Below are 16,792 nucleotides of genomic sequence, written 5' to 3' on the forward strand. Positions count from 1 at the left end.
CTTGGGCCATTTTTATTCAAAAAAATGCATTGAGAAATTTAACATCTAAAAAGTGAGAACATGCATTCGTTGGTTTAGGCTACAGACATGTATTCACCAGTGAAGCCTGAATCTTCTCCATGTATCTGCACTGTGCACATGCAGAAAGCTCAGTCATCCTCACATTTCAGGGTTACTTGCATAAATGCCATGTTCCCAGTCATTTTCATCAAAGAGCAATAATACAACTAGTCGGTACAAAGCTTCAAAACTTAAAGAAAACATCCAAAAACAGACTCAGTAATCATGTAGTACACAAGTACAGTAAACATTTACTTTTGGCCTTATTAAGAGTACATTACAAGAATGTATGAGGAAGACCGTCTACCTCCCCCTATAATTAGTATCTGCAGGATCAGTTACTGCACTCCGGAGAGGGTTATTTTACACCCTCATTCCACCAGGTCCCCTTTAGGCAGTACTAAAGAAGAAAAGTATGGAGGGAGGGCAACACGTAAGAGCTGGAGCACGTGATCAGACAGGGACATTACACTGGAAGTCTTATCCACCCAGGGTTCAACAGGGTGAACTGAGCTCCTGCTAACTTGGCTGGTATGCAAATTGAGACATGGAAAAACTTGAGTAAATTAGGGATACAAAGTATATTGAAAGCAGGTGCTTCCACACAGGTGTGGTTCCTGAGCAATTAATATCCCATCATGCTTAAGGTCATATATAAAAATGCTGGGCAGGCCATTATTTTGGCTCTGCCCCCATGGGATGACAATGCCCCCATCCACAGGGCACGAGTGGTCACTGAATGGTTTGATGAGCATGAAAACGATTTCAACCATATGCTATGGCCGTCTCAGCCCCCAGATCTCAACCCAATTGAACACTTATGGGAGATTCTGGAGCGGTGCCTGAGACAGCGTTTTCCACCACCATCAACAAAACACCAAATAATGGAATTTATTGTGGAAGAATGGTGTGACATCCCTTCAATAGAGATCCAGACACTTGTAGAATCTACACCAAGGTGCATTGAAGCTGTTCTGGACAGGGTGCTCTGATGGACGGAAGGGGGAAGGAAATTGGGACTGCAGTTAAAAATTAGCTGGCTGGCTAAAACTGCCACTTCTATAGTAATGTTGATTAATGGGCACTGTCCTTGTAAAACTCCTTTTAATGTAATACATTTATGGTAATAAGAGGTTTATTTATTCTGTTATACTGCCAGTAAATTGAGCAAAACTCACGCTCATGTTCTACTAATAGCACAGATACTTACTGGTTGATCCAGTGAGGTTGGTGGTAGGAACTGAAGGACAAGCCGTCAAACAGGACAGACCTGTCAAACTCCACTCCTACATGGTCCCAAAACGGAAAGGATTCCCGTCCTGATAATGACAAGACAGTGATGTTTCATAAAACACCACGAGCAAGTCTTTACAACACGTTTATACCAGATCCAACTGTTTTCACCACGTGGTAAACATATGATAAATACACTGAAATAAACGCAACAATTTCAAAGATGTTACTGAATTACAGTTCATATAAGGAAATCAGTAAATTGAAATGAATTCATTAAGCCCTAATCTATGGATTTCACATGACTGGGAATACAGATATGCATCTGTTGGTCACAAATACCTTTAAAAAAAAGGTAGGGGCGTGGATCAGAAAACCAGTCAGTATCTGGTGTGACCACCATTTGCCTCGTGCGACGTGACATCTCCTTCACATAGAGTTGATCAGGCTGTTGATGGTGGCCTGTGGAATGTTGTCCCAATCTTCTTCAATGGCTGTGCGAAGTTGCTGGATATTGGCGGGAACTGGAACACGCTGTCGTACACGTTGATTCAGAGTATCCCAAACATGATCAATGGGTGACATGTCTGGTGAGTATGCAGGCCATGGAAGAACTGGGACATTTTCAGCTTCCAGGAATTGTGTACAGATCCTTGCGACATGGGGCCGTCGTGTATTACCATGCTGAAACATGAGGTGATGGCGGCGAATGAATGGCACGACAATGGGCCTCAGGATCTCATCATGGTATCTCTGTGCATTCAAACTTCCATCGATAAAATGCAATTGTGTTCGTTGTCCGTAGCTTATGCCTGCCCATACCATTACTCCACCGCCACCACGGGGCACTCTGTTCACAATGTTGACATCAGAAAACGACGCGGTCTGCGGTTGTGAGGCCGGTTGGAAGTACTGCCAAATTCTCTAAATCAACGTTGGATTTGGCTTATAGTAGAGAAATGAATATTCAATTCTCTGGCAAAAAGTTCTGGTGGACATTCCTGCAGTCAGCATGCCAATCGCACGCTCCCTAAAAATGGAGACATAGGTGGCATTGAGTTGTGTGACAAAACTGCAGATTTTAGAGTGGCCTTTTGTCTCCAGCACAAGGTGTACCTGTGTAATGATCATGCTGTTTAATCAGCTTCTTGATATGCCACACCTGTCAGGTAGATGGATTATCTTGGCAAAGGAGAAATGCTCACTAACAGGGATGTAAACATATTTGTGCACATAATTTGAGAGAAATAAGCTTTTTGTGCTTATGAAACATTTCTGGGATCTTTTATTTCAGCTCATGAAACATGGGACCAACACTTTACATGTTGCATTTATATTTTTGTTTAGTATAGACGGTATGTGAGAGATTTGTGGGTAAAATACAGTTATAGTAACAGTCCACCAGGGGGCAGTGTTTTACTGTGCCATGGCATTCTTTTCATTGGCATGAACAACACCAAATCAACGAATTAGTTACAAGAAAGGAATTGAATTATATAAAAGACAGAGCAAAAGCTATAGCCTCTGTTCCAGGACCTAGCTTTCAAACAATCTCTCTGACCAGTTTCAAAGTTTATTCTTTTGGTAACTAGGCTCAATACCTAAACAACGGTAGACAGCAAATCATCTCTGACTCTATGCACCTCAATCACAACACTCACCTTCATGGGGCAGGACTTCTCGTCTACACTCCTCTGGGAGGCTGACTCAAAGCAGTAGGCTGCCCTTTGTCCCTTAGGCCAGAGTGTTGGGGCAAGTTACTTCATGAAGTCATCTAGGCTTACCACACACGGTGGTAGTGGGTCAGGGCCTCCAGCTGGAAGAACTCACTGTAGGGGACATGTACCTGTTAAAAGGGGGACACAGCTGTGAGTGTGAGATTGGATCCTTCCTGCGTCTCATTTCTCTGTCTTTTCTCCCTACGTGTGCCCTTGTTCACATCCCCTTCATGGATTTAAAAGCAAAGGACTGATGAGATCAACATCAGGAAACGTGATTTCGGAATCTACATTTGAGTATGGAGGCGCGTGGTGGCGGTACACTATGAAGGGGGGAACTGCCAGTGTGCGATTCAGCATTTTGGCGAATGCCAAAGACCCCAGAAAGTAGTCGGCTTGGTTTCCAAATCGAGCTGAGGAACCAAATTGGCATTAGCAATTAATTATTTGAATTGGCTAGGCTATAGCTACTCCAACTTCAACTACGAAGTTAGCTGGTCTAATCACTAAATGTATATTTGTAAAATAAAAAGTTAGATAGCACAAATACATTAAAATCTGCGTGAATTAATAAAAGTTAAATAAACCATAGCCTACACATCACCAGATCACGATTCAAAAGACACCGGAGTAGCAAACGTTACAATGTTTACAAGGAAAGTTGATACAATTATTACCCATGCAAGGACAATATAAAATGTAGCCATTGTAGTCCCACGTTAACTCTGTAGCAAACGTTAGACTAATTTGTAGCAATATTGCTGTAAGCGAATAGTAGACCACAAAAAGTCGCAAGTGATTCAGTTTCACCGCCATTGTGTTTCATGCCACATCCCAGAATGTATTGGACGCTGAAAAAAGTTTAACACCCGAGGTGCTACTGTCGTTGTTCACGCGGGTCGGCTGCATCACTGAAATTTAAATTAATGTGGAATTGGAATTTCATATGATCTCGGATGATATATGGAATCTTTAGACATATGTGTGAAAGAGAGGAGGGGCTTCAGACTTTGGTAAAAACGTTTGCAACAGATTATCACAGGGTTTGTATGTGTAAGGTAAAACCACAACATACAGAAGGTTAGGTTAGGTCTTTGTGAGCAGAGAGTATAGATTAGGCCTTTGTGAGCAGAGAGTATAGGTTAGGTCTTTGTGAGCAGAGAGTATAGGTTAGGTCTTTGTGAGCAGAGAGTATAGGTTAGGTCTTTGTGAGCAGAGAGTATAGGTTAGGTCTTTGTGAGCAGAGAGTATAGGTTAGGTCTTTGTGAGCAGAGAGTATAGGTTAGGTCTTTGTGAGCGGAATTCACAGCGTTAGCATGTGAACAGGTTGAAATAGTGTTCCAGTTGGCCTATACAAAACCAACACGTATTGTAGTTTGAAAAAGCAAACCAAAAAAAACAACAACATCATGCTGTTAAACCAAACCACAAGTGAGTTGATCGTAGATGTATTTATTGTCTGTTTATCCTCATCATCTGTTAATTAATCTGTTGATTAACAACAGGTTCTCATGAAATATCCAGTGGTGAGAGAGAAGCATGAGTAACTGGCTTCCTGCTGACCATAGCGCCTTGAACTCAAATGGAGACAATCAAAATGTTATTTTCACTGATAAAGACCCAGAAGAAACAAGTAGTAAAATTGAACCCAGAGCTCTGTGATTTAAACCCTTCATTAAGAGCAACATGACTCATACCCATAGTAATCCTTTGTTTGTGTGTGGCCTCAAACCACATTACATTCACTCTTAGAAAAAACGGTTCCAAAAGGGTTCTTCAGCTGTCCCCATAGGAGAACCCTCTTTGGTTCCAGGTAGAACCCTTTTGGGTTCCATGTAGAATCCTTTGTAGAAATGGTTCTGCATGAACCCAAAAGGGTTCCACCTGGAACCAAAAAGGGTTCTTCAAAGGGTTCTCCTATGGGGACAGCTGAAGAACCCTTTTAGGTTCTAGATATACTTTTTTCTAAGCGTGTAGTGCTGTGCGTGTGTTTAAGAGAGAAAGAGTCCACCTGTATATGTGTGCATTGTATGGGGCATTAAACACCCCCCCTGTCACAACTGCTGTCAATGAAGACAAATTGTCTAATTGGGTGATAATCTAATCTTGTTTTATAATAGTTGTAATTTAGAAGACAGCAGAAGTTCAAATCAAATCAAATCAAATTGTATTTGTCACATACACGTGTTTAGCAGATGTTATAGCGGGTGTAGCGAAATGCTTGTGCTTCTAGCTCCGACAGTGCAGTAATATCTAACAAGTAATATCTAACAATGTCACAACATATACCCAATACACACAAAACTAGTAAGGAATAGGATTTAAGAATATATACATATATGGACAAGCAATGACAGAGCGGCATGGACTAAGATACAGTAGAATGTTATAGAATAGAATACAGTATATACATATGAGATGAGTAGTGCAAGATATGTAAACATTGTTAAAGTGACTAGTGTTCCATTTCTTAAAGTGGTCAGTGATTTCAATAGGCAGCAGCAGCCTCTAATGTGCTAGTGATGGCTATTTAACAGTCTGATGGCCTTGAGATAGAAGCTGTTTTTCATTCTCTCGGTCCCAGCTTTGATGCACCTGTACTGACCTCGCCTTCTGGATGATAACGCCGTCTTCACCACCCTGTCTGTGTGGGTGGACCATTTCAGTTTGTCGGTGATATGTACGCCAAGGAACTTGAAGCTTTCCACCTTCTCCACTGCGGTCCCGTCGATGTGGATAGAGGGGTGCACCCTCTGCTGTTTCCTGAAATCCACAATCATCTCCTTTGTTTTGTTGATGTTGAGTGAGAGGTAATTTTTCCTGGCACCATACTCCCAGAGCCCTCACCTCTTCCCTGTTGGCAGTCTCGTCATTGTTGGTAATCAAGCCTACTACTGTTGTGTCGTCTGCAAACTTGATGATTGAGTTGGAGGTGTGCTTGGCCACGTAGTCATGGGTGAACAGAGAGTACAGGAGGGGGCTGAGCACGCACCCTTGTGGGGCCCCATTGTTGAGGATCAGCGAAGTGGAGATGTTGTTTCCTACCTTCACCACCTGGGGGTGGCCCGTCAGGAAGTCTAGGACCCAGTTGCACAGGGCGGGGTTCAGACCCAGGGCCTCGAGCTTAATGATGAGCTTGGAGGGTACTATGGTGTTGAATGCTGAGCTATAGTCAATTAACAGCATTCTTACATAGGTATTCCTCTTGTCCAGATGGGATAGGGCAGTGTGCAGTGTGATGGCGATTGCATCGTCTGTGGATCTATTGGGGCGGTAAGCAAATTGAAGTGGGTCTAGGGTGACGGGTAAGGTAGAGGTGATTGACTAGTCTCTCAAAGCACTTCATGATGACAGAGGTGAGTGCTACAGGGCAATAGTCATTTAGTTCAGTTACCTTTGCTTTCTTCGGTACAGGAACAATGGTGGTCATCTTGAAGCATTTGGGAACAGCAGACTGGGAAAGGGAGAGATTGAATATGTCCATAAACACACCAGCAAGCTGGTCTGCGCATGCTCTGAGGACACGGCTAGGGATGCCGTCTGGGCCGGCAGCCTTGCGAGGGTTAACACATTTAAATGTCTTACTCACGTCGGCCATGGAGAAGGAGAGGCCACAGTCCTTGGTAGTGGGCCTCGTCAGTGGCACTGTGTTATTCTCAAAGCGGGCGAAGAAGGTGTTTAGCTTGTCTGGAAGCGAGACGTCGGTGTCGGCGACGTGGCTGGTTTTCCTTTTGTAGTCTTCCTTTTGTAGTCTGCGATTGTCTGTAGACCCTGCCACATACGTCTCGTGTCTGAGCCGTTGAATTGCGACTCCACTTTGTCTCTATACTGATGTTTTGCCAGTTTAATTGCCTTGCGGAGTGAGTAGCTACACTGTTTGTATTCTGCCATATTCCCAGTCACCTTGCCATGGTTAAATGCGGTGGTTCTCGCTTTCAGATTTGTGCGAATGCTGCCATCTGTCCACGGTTTCTGGTTAGAGTAGGTTTTAATAGTCACAGTGGGCACAACATCACCTATACACTTCTTGATAAACCCAGACACTGTTTCAGTGTATACGTCAAAATTATTTTCGGAAGCTACCTGGAACAAATCCCAGTCCGCGTGATCAAATCAATCTTTAAGCGTGGATTCCGATTGGTCAGACCAGCGTTGAATAGTCCTTAGCACGGGTACTTCCTGTTTGAGTTTCTTCCTATAGGAAGGGAGAAGCAAAATGGAGCCGTGGTCAGATTTGCCGAAAGGAAGGCGGGGGAGGGCCTTATAACCATCCCGGAAGTTTGAATAGCAATGGTCGAGGGTTTTGGCAGCGCAAGTGCAACAGTCGACATGTTGATAGAACTTCGGCAGCCTAGTCCTCAAATTTGCTTTGTTAAAATCCCCGGCAACAATAAATGCAGCCTCAGGATATGTGGTTTCCAGTTTGCATAAGGTCCAGTGAAGTTCTTTGAGGGCCGTCGTGGTATCGGCTTGAGGGGGGATATACACGGCCGTGACTATAACCGAAGATAATTCTCTTGGGAGATAATACGGTCGGCATTTGATTGTGACGTGTCTTTATCTTTAAAATGTTATACTGAACAAAACTATAAACGCAACATGCAATAATTTCAACAATTTGACTGTAACAGTTCATATAAGGAAATCAGTCAATTGAAATAAATAAATTAGGCCCTAATCTATGGATTTCACATGACTGGGCAGAGGTGCTGCATGGGTGGGCCTGGAAGGGCATAGGCTCACCTACAGCCAATCAGAATGAGTTGTTCCCCACAAAAGGGCTTTATTACAGACATTTCAACCCATGAAACATGGGACCAACACTTTACATGTTGCGTTTATATTTTTGTTCAGTATAATAGACTAACCGTGAGCAGTTGATATCTTCATAGGTGAAATCTACCATCCCCCTCCTCCTGCAACCATGTGTACATATACATACTCATGTATACCAAACACACACACACATGCAGGTACAGACCTTCCTCTAAATCCTTCTCCTTTTCTATGTGTATGTGAACCTTTCTTACTCTGAATGTAGTTCACTCATAGAGGTCCATGACATGTATGTGACCATGCAGAATACCATATGAAATATGTGCTGGAATGAGCTCTGGTCAATTGCTACCAGGTTGTGGAACTTGATGGATCGGCTGTTCGTCCCATTACTTGAGAGGAAACTGCTCAAAGCCCACCCTTACAGGTTCAAATTCAGTCATCGCAATTCAAGGTATTTTCTTAGTCTCTCTTTCATGTGTTTTCTTCTGTCTCTTCGCGGCCTCTCTTTCCCTCTTTTCCTGTCTTTCTCTGCTCCACCCCCATCTCTTGAACACACACTGTTTTTCATTGTTAGAGATGACAGTGATGATAAGAATGCAGAGAGCCACAACTCACCACCTCGAGACCTCCTTCAGATGGATAACTGAAATAGAGTAACAGAAGGCGGGCGGTGTATGATTGTTATTTATATTGATTTTCTATCTCTATGTCTCTGTCTGTTTCTCTCTTTTAGCTTCATCATAAGAGATTTACAAATGCTAGGTGTGGGAACTAAATTGTTTTAAAGGAACAGGAGAGGTTGCATGGCACCAATAAGACGAAAACATTTCCACAAGCTGCAAACCTCTACGTACAGTGGGGAGAACAAGTATTTGATACACTGCCGATTTTGCAGGTTTTCCTACTTACAAAGCATGTAGAGGTCTGTAATTTTTATCATAGGTACACTTCAACTGTGAGAGACGGAATCTAAAACAAAAATCCAGAAAATCACATTGTATGATTTTAAAGTAATTAATTTGCATTTTATTGCATGACATAAGTATTTGATACATCAGAAAAGCAGAACTTAATATTTGGTACAGAAACCTTTGTTTGCAATTACAGAGATCATACGTTTCCTGTAGGTCTTGACCAGGTTTGCACACACTGCAGCAGGGATTTTGGCCCACTGCTCCATACAGACCTTCTCCAGATCCTTCAGGTTTCGGGGCTGTCGCTGGGCAATACGGACTTTCAGCTCCCTCCAAAGATGTTCTATTGGGTTCAGGTCTGGAGACTGGCTAGGCCACTCCAGGACCTTGAGATGCTTCTTACGGAGCCACTCCTTAGTTGCCCTGGCTGTGTGTTTCGGGTCGTTGTCATGCTGGAAGACCCAGCCACGACCCATCTTCAATGCTCATACTGAGGGAAGGAGATTGTTGGCCAAGATATCGCGATACATGGCCCCATCCATCCTCCCCTCAATACGGTGCAGTCGTCCTGTCCCCTTTGCAGAAAAGCATCCCCAAAGAATGATGCTTCCACCTCCATGCTTCACGGTTGGGATGGTGTTCTTGGGGTTGTACTCATCCTTCTTCTTCCTCCAAACACGGCGAGTGGAGTTTAGACCAAAAAGCTCTATTTTTGTCTCATCAGACCACATGACCTTCTCCCATTCCTCCTCTGGATCATCCAGATGGTCATTGGCAAACTTCAGACGGGCCTGGACATGCGATGGCTTGAGCAGGGGGACCTTGCGTGCGCTGCAGGATTTTAATCCATGACGGCGTAGTGTGTTACTAATGGTTTTCTTTGAGACTGTGGTCCCAGCTCTCTTCAGGTCATTGACCAGTTCCTGCCGTGTAGTTCTGGGCTGATCCCTCACCTTCCTCATGATCAATGATGCCCCACGAGGTGAGATCTTGCATGGAGCCCCAGACCGAGGGTGATTGACCGTCATCTTGAACTTCTTCCATTTTCTAATAATTGCGCCAACAGTTGTTGCCTTCTCACCAAGCTGCTTGCCTATTGTCCTGCAGCCCATCCCAGCCTTGTGCAGGTCTACACTTTTATCCCTGATGTCCTTACACAGCTCTCTGGTCTTGGCCATTGTGCAGAGGTTGGAGTCTGTTTGATTGAGTGTGTGGACAGGTGTCTTTTATACAGGTAACGAGTTCAAACAGGTGCAGTTAATACAGGTAATGAGTGGAGAACAGGAGGGCTTCTTAAAGAAAAACTAACAGGTCTGTGAGAGCCGGAATTCTTACTGGTTGGTAGGTGATCAAATACTTATGTCATGCAATAAAATGCAAATGAATTACTTAAAAATCATACAATGTGATTTTCTGGATTTTTGTTTTAGATTCTGTCTCTCACAGTTGAAGTGTACCTATGATAAACAATTACAGACCTCTACATGCTTTGTAAGTAGGAAAACCTGCAAAATCGGCAGTGTATCAAATACTTGTTCTCCCCACTGTATCTATTTGCATAAAAATGGATGTCTTTCCATCCGTTTCTATGCTCACTATTGTCTTATCTACCTATCCCCCCTCTCTCTACCTTGTCTCTATGAAGCTCCCTCTCTCTACCTTGTCTCTATGAAGCTCCCCTCTCTCTACCTTGTCTCCATGAAGCTCCCTCTCTCTACCTTGTCTCTATGAAGCTCCCCTCTCTCTACCTTGTCTCTATGAAGCTCCCCTCTCTCTACCTTGTCTCTATGAAGCTCCCCTCTCTCTACCTTGTCTCTATGAAGCTCCCTCTCTCTACCTTGTCTCTATGAAGCTCCCTCTCTCTACCTTGTCTCTATGAAGCTCCCCTCTCTCTACCTTGTCTCTATGAAGCTCCCCTCTCTCTACCTTGTCTCTATGAAGCTCCCTCTCTCTACCTTGTCTCTATGAAGCTCCCCTCTCTCTACCTTGTCTCTATGAAGCTCCCCTCTCTCTACCTTGTCTCTATGAAGCTCCCCTCTCTCTACCTTGTCTCTATGAAGCTCCATCTCTACCTTGTCTCTATGAAGCTCCCCTCTCTCTACCTTGTCTCTATGAAGCTCCCCTCTCTCTACCTTGTCTCTATGAAGCTCCCCTCTCTCTACCTTGTCTCTATGAAGCTCCCCTCTCTCTACCTTGTCTCTATGAAGCTCCATCTCTACCTTGTCTCTATGAAGCTCCCCTCTCTCTTCCTTGTCTCTATGAAGCTCCCCTCTCTCTACCTTGTCTCTATGAAGCTCCCCTCTCTCTACCTTGTCTCTATGAAGCTCCCTCTCTCTACCTTGTCTCTATGAAGCTCCCCTCTCTCTACCTTGTCTCTATGAAGCTCCCCTCTCTCTACCTTGTCTCTATGAAGCTCCATCTCTACCTTGTCTCTATGAAGCTCCCTCTCTATACCTTGTCTCTATGAAGCTCCCCTCTCTCTACCTTGTCTCTATGAAGCTCCCTCTCTCTACCTTGTCTCTATGAAGCTCCCCTCTCTCTACCTTGTCTCTATGAAGCTCCCTCTCTCTACCTTGTCTCTATGAAGCTCCCTCTCTCTACCTTGTCTCTATGAAGCTCCCCTCTCTCTACCTTGTCTCTATGAAGCTCCCCTCTCTCTACCTTGTCTCTATGAAGCTCCCCTCTCTCTACCTTGTCTCTATGAAGCTCCCCTCTCTCTACCTTGTCTCTATGAAGCTCCCTCTCTCTACCTTGTCTCTATGAAGCTCCCCTCTCTCTACCTTGTCTCTATGAAGCTCCCTCTCTCTACCTTGTCTCTATGAAGCTCCCCTCTCTCTACCTTGTCTCTATGAAGCTCCCCTCTCTCTACCTTGTCTCTATGAAGCTCCCTCTCTCTACCTTGTCTCTATGAAGCTCCCCTCTCTCTACCTTTTTCTCTATGAAGCTCCCCTCTCTCTACCTTGTCTCTATGAAGCTCCCTCTCTCTACCTTGTCTCTATGAAGCTCCCCTCTCTCTACCTTTTTCTCTATGAAGCTCCCCTCTCTCTACCTTGTCTCTATGAAGCTCCCCTCTCTCTACCTTGTCTCTATGAAGCTCCCCTCTCTCTACCTTGTCTCTATGAAGCTCCCCTCTCTCTACCTTGTCTCTATGAAGCTCCCTCTCTCTACCTTGTCTCTATGAAGCTCCCCTCTCTCTACCTTGTCTCTATGAAGCTCCCTCTCTCTACCTTGTCTCTATGAAGCTCCCCTCTCTCTACCTTGTCTCTATGAAGCTCCCTCTCTCTACCTTGTCTCTATGAAGCTCCATCTCTACCTTGTCTCTATGAAGCTCCCCTCTCTCTACCTTGTCTCTATGAAGCTCCCCTCTCTCTACCTTGTCTCTATGAAGCTCCCCTCTCTCTACCTTGTCTCTATGAAGCTCCCCTCTCTCTACCTTTTCTCTATGAAGCTCCCCTCTCTCTACCTTGTCTCTATGAAGCTCCCCTCTCTCTACCTTGTCTCTATGAAGCTCCCCTCTCTCTACCTTGTCTCTATGAAGCTCCCTCTCTCTACCTTGTCTCTATGAAGCTCCCCTCTCTCTACCTTGTCTCTATGAAGCTCCCCTCTCTCTACCTTGTCTCTATGAAGCTCCCTCTCTCTACCTTGTCTCTATGAAGCTCCCCTCTCTCTACCTTTTCTCTATGAAGCTCCCCTCTCTCTACCTTGTCTCTATGAAGCTCCCTCTCTCTACCTTGTCTCTATGAAGCTCCATCTCTACCTTGTCTCTATGAAGCTCCCCTCTCTCTACCTTGTCTCTATGAAGCTCCCCTCTCTCTACCTTGTCTCTATGAAGCTCCCCTCTCTCTACCTTGTCTCTATGAAGCTCCCCTCTCTCTACCTTGTCTCTATGAAGCTCCCTCTCTCTACCTTGTCTCTATGAAGCTCCCCTCTCTCTACCTTGTTTCTATGAAGCTCCCTCTCTCTACCTTGTCTCTATGAAGCTCCCCTCTCTCTACCTTGTCTCTATGAAGCTCCCTCTCTCTACCTTGTCTCTATGAAGCTCCCCTCTCTCTACATTGTCTCTATGAAGCTCCCCTCTCTCTACCTTGTCTCTATGAAGCTCCCCTCTCTCTACCTTGTCTCTATGAAGCTCCCTCTCTCTACCTTTTCTCTATGAAGCTCCCCTCTCTCTACCTTGTCTCTATGAAGCTCCCCTCTCTCTACCTTGTCTCTATGAAGCTCCCCTCTCTCTACCTTGTCTCTATGAAGCTCCCCTCTCTCTACCTTGTCTCTATGAAGCTCCCCTCTCTCTACCTTGTCTCTATGAAGCTCCCTCTCTCTACCTTTTCTCTATGAAGCTCCCCTCTCTCTACCTTGTCTCTATGAAGCTCCCCTCTCTCTACCTTGTCTCTATGAAGCCCCCTTCTCTTTCCAACAGTGTCTTATGTCCTCCTGCTTATATGGAAGAGGTGGTTGACCCCAGAGACCTTTGACCTTTCCTCCAGTCGACTAGCAGTGATGTCACACCATCCTTGCTTTACTAGTGCCTGTGGGGTACACTGTCAGAGGACCAAAAAGGACAGCATATAGACTGAATAAAAAAAAAAGTTATACTTGTGCTCAACACATAACAAACTACATTGCTAGCATGGAAAGAGATTGAGGGATAAGGAAACAGAGGAGATCAAAGGTATTTAAGATAATCTTATTTCAGTGTTGTACTTCACTGACATCGGGATTGGTATCCTCTCTGGCAGCAGGACAAGGTTATGATCTATTTCTGGTTTGATGGGCAATTCTGGGTCCACCCTTCTGCCTTATCAACCTACTGCAGACTGCTGGTGTGGACTGTCTCGTGTTGATACCACACCTCATCAAAAGTACTCAGTCACTGCTAACTTCTCTCACGATACCTCGCTACCTAGGTCATTACCAAGCCAACTCAACAAATGTAGGGGCATGTTTTCATTGTGAGTAACTATAACTTGTTACCATACTATTAATTATTTGTTACTTTTATTTATTTATTTTCTTAGGGTATTCTTTCTTAAAACTGCATTGTTGGTTAATGGCTTGTCAGTAAGCGTTTCACTGTAAGGTCTACACCTGTTGTATGTGACAAATAAACATTGATTTGATTGATTTACTAGGGACTACGTTATTACATCTTTATTCTACGCTGTAATATAAAGTGATACACTTCCATAGAAAGTAACATTCATTCAATCTAACATCAAAACAATGTCTCAACCCCTGTTTAACAGTCACTCCTAAAATAATGTCTCAACCCCTGTTTAACAGTCACTCCTAAAACAATGTCTCAAACCCTGTTTAACAGTCACTCCTAAAACAATGTCTCAAACCCTGTTTAACAGTCACTCCTAAAACAATGTCTCAAACCCTGTTTAACAGTCACTCCTAAAACAATGTCTCAAACCCTGTTTAACAGTCACTCCTAAAACAATGTCTCAAACCCTGTTTAACAGTCACTCCTAAAACAATGTCTCAAACCCTGTTTAACAGTCACTCCTAAAACAATGTCTCAAACCCTGTTTAACAGTCACTCCTAAAACAATGTCTCAAACCCTGTTTAACAGTCACTCCTAAAACAATGTCTCAAACCCTGTTTAACAGTCACTCCTAAAACAATGTCTCAAACCCTGTTTAACAGTCACTCCTAAAACAATGTCTCAAACCCTGTTTAACAGTCACTCCTAAAGGGATTGAGTAAATTGTTTCACCTCCTCTCCTGAGTGTAACCAAATATGTTTTGTGAGGAGACCTGCAGCTGAACTGCTATAATTCCATGTGTGTCTCCCTTAGTGCTTACAAAGTTTATGTGGCTGTGTTGTATCGGTTGGTATTACACAAAAGTGCTTGTCTGGTTGTGTGTGTGTTTGAAGGCTGAATCCATACTCAAGTAAAGTTGCTAGTGTTCCACTGCTGCTAATTACAGCTTTAGCCCAACTTGTGTGTCTGTTGAATATTGTTAACACTGAATTAAAGTGAGTTTTGGGACTGACGCGTTCCCTACATAATCACAGCCAAGTGAGCCAACATGCTACTGACCTGCCACTGGAAAACCATTGTCTAAACACAACTCTGGGAACCAGATAAAATGAGGGATGGGAGAGATGGGAGAGATGGGAGAGAAATTGCATCAATATCCGTTTATTTGCTCTCTCTAAAAGTGTAACACAACGTATTCATTCTTACTTTACATTATCTTACTGTACATTACCACAACCATGATTACCGAGCACTAGAATTCTACAAAAAACATAGCAATCAAACAAATATGAATATGAGCTGGGGAAATACATTTCTACCATCCATTGAAGCATTAGCAGGGATGGGAACACATTTACTCAAACAGTGGGACAGAACGACCAGGCCGAATGGCAGATCCTTCTTGCAATACACATGGACGGAGCATCCAAACACTTTCCCTCTCACAGAATCCCAACATCTCTGGTGCTGGCAGGCTGTGATGTCTCTTTTGGTGGTTATGCTATGCGTCTAAACAGTGTATTGCCAGCCTCTGGTAGCATAAACCATCCATCTGTTTTAATACCAAACACATCAAAAACACTATACTCATTTCCCACCAATCGGGCACTCTGTGCCTAGAAGAGGGATGGCTGAGTATTCCAGTGGTGAGGAAATACACTCCAGATGTGAACAAATCGTCCCATACTAATTGCCATTGTGTTCATTGATGCCGCTTTGCCTGGTTTTCTGGGTTTTTATTATATTTACAGTTTTGGATTAGACTACTACATGGCTACAGATCCTTACAGTTTGGGATTAGACTACTACATGGCTACAGATCCTTACAGTTTGGGATTAGACTACTACATGGCTACTGATCCTTACAGTTTGGGATTAGACTACTGCATGGCTTCTGATCCTTACAGTTTGGGATTAGACTACTACATGGTTACAGATCCTTACAGTTTGGGATTAGACTACTACATGGCTACAGATCCTTACAGTTTGGGATTAGACTACTGCATGGCTTCTGATCCTTACAGTTTGGGATTAGACTACTGCATGGCTACAGATCCTTACAGTTTGGGATTAGACTACTACATGGCTACAGATTCTTACAGTTTGGGATTAGACTACTACATGGCTACAGATCCTTACAGTTTGGGATTAGACTACTGCATGGCTTCTGATCCTTACAGTTTGGGATTAGACTACTGCATGGCTTCTGATCCTTACAGTTTGGGATTCGACTACTGCATGGCTTCTGATCCTTACAGTTTGGGATTCGACTACTGCATGGCTTCTGATCCTTACAGTTTGGGATTAGACTACTGCATGGCTTCTGATCCTTACAGTTTGGGATTAGACTACTACATGGCTACAGATCCTTACAGTTTGGGATTAGACTACTGCATGGCTTCTGATCCTTACAGTTTGGGATTAGACTACTGCATGGCTTCTGATCCTTACAGTTTGGGATTCGACTACTGCATGGCTTCTGATCCTTACAGTTTGGGATTCGACTACTGCATGGCTTCTGATCCTTACAGTTTGGGATTCGACTACTGCATGGCTTCTGATCCTTACAGTTTGGGATTCGACTACTGCATGGCTTCTGATCCTTACAGTTTGGGATTAGACTACTGCATGGCTTCTGATCCTTACAGTTTGGGATTAGACTACTGCATGGCTTCTGATCCTTACAGTTTGGGATTAGACTACTGCATGGCTTCTGATCCTTACAGTTTGGGATTAGACTACTGCATGGCTTCTGATCCTTACAGTTTGGGATTAGACTACTACATGGCTTCTTATCCTTACAGTTTGAGATTAGACTACTACATGGCTACAGATCCTGACAGATTCGGATTAGACTACTGCATGGCTACAGATCCTTACAGTTTGGGATTAGACTACTACATGGCTACAGATCCTTACAGTTTGGGATTAGACTACTGCATGGCTTCTGATCCTTACAGTTTGGGATTAGACTACTGCATGGCTACAGATCCTTACAGTTTGGGATTAGACTACTGCATGGCTTCTGATCCTTACAGTTTGGGATTAGACTACTGCATGGCTTCTGATCCTTACAGTTTGGGATTAGACTACTACATG

The 16,792-nt window shown here is 43.8% G+C and overlaps 1 pseudogene across 1 annotated transcript; it reads right to left on the reverse strand.

The window, feature by feature from the left end:
- Positions 1-1,266: 1,266 nt before the first annotated feature.
- Positions 1,267-3,827, reverse strand: LOC311149481 (GDP-fucose protein O-fucosyltransferase 1-like; annotated as a pseudogene). The gene is made up of 5 exons: positions 3,689-3,827; positions 3,303-3,424; positions 2,955-3,139; positions 1,974-1,977; positions 1,267-1,379 (listed from the first exon to the last, which is right to left on the reverse strand). The product of its transcript is annotated as a GDP-fucose protein O-fucosyltransferase 1-like (transcript).
- Between the last annotated feature and the right edge of the window lie 12,965 nt (positions 3,828-16,792).

Source organism: Coregonus lavaretus, assembly GCF_964263955.1.
Source record: "Coregonus lavaretus genome assembly, chromosome: 22".
NCBI classification, from domain to species: domain Eukaryota; kingdom Metazoa; phylum Chordata; class Actinopteri; order Salmoniformes; family Salmonidae; genus Coregonus; species Coregonus lavaretus.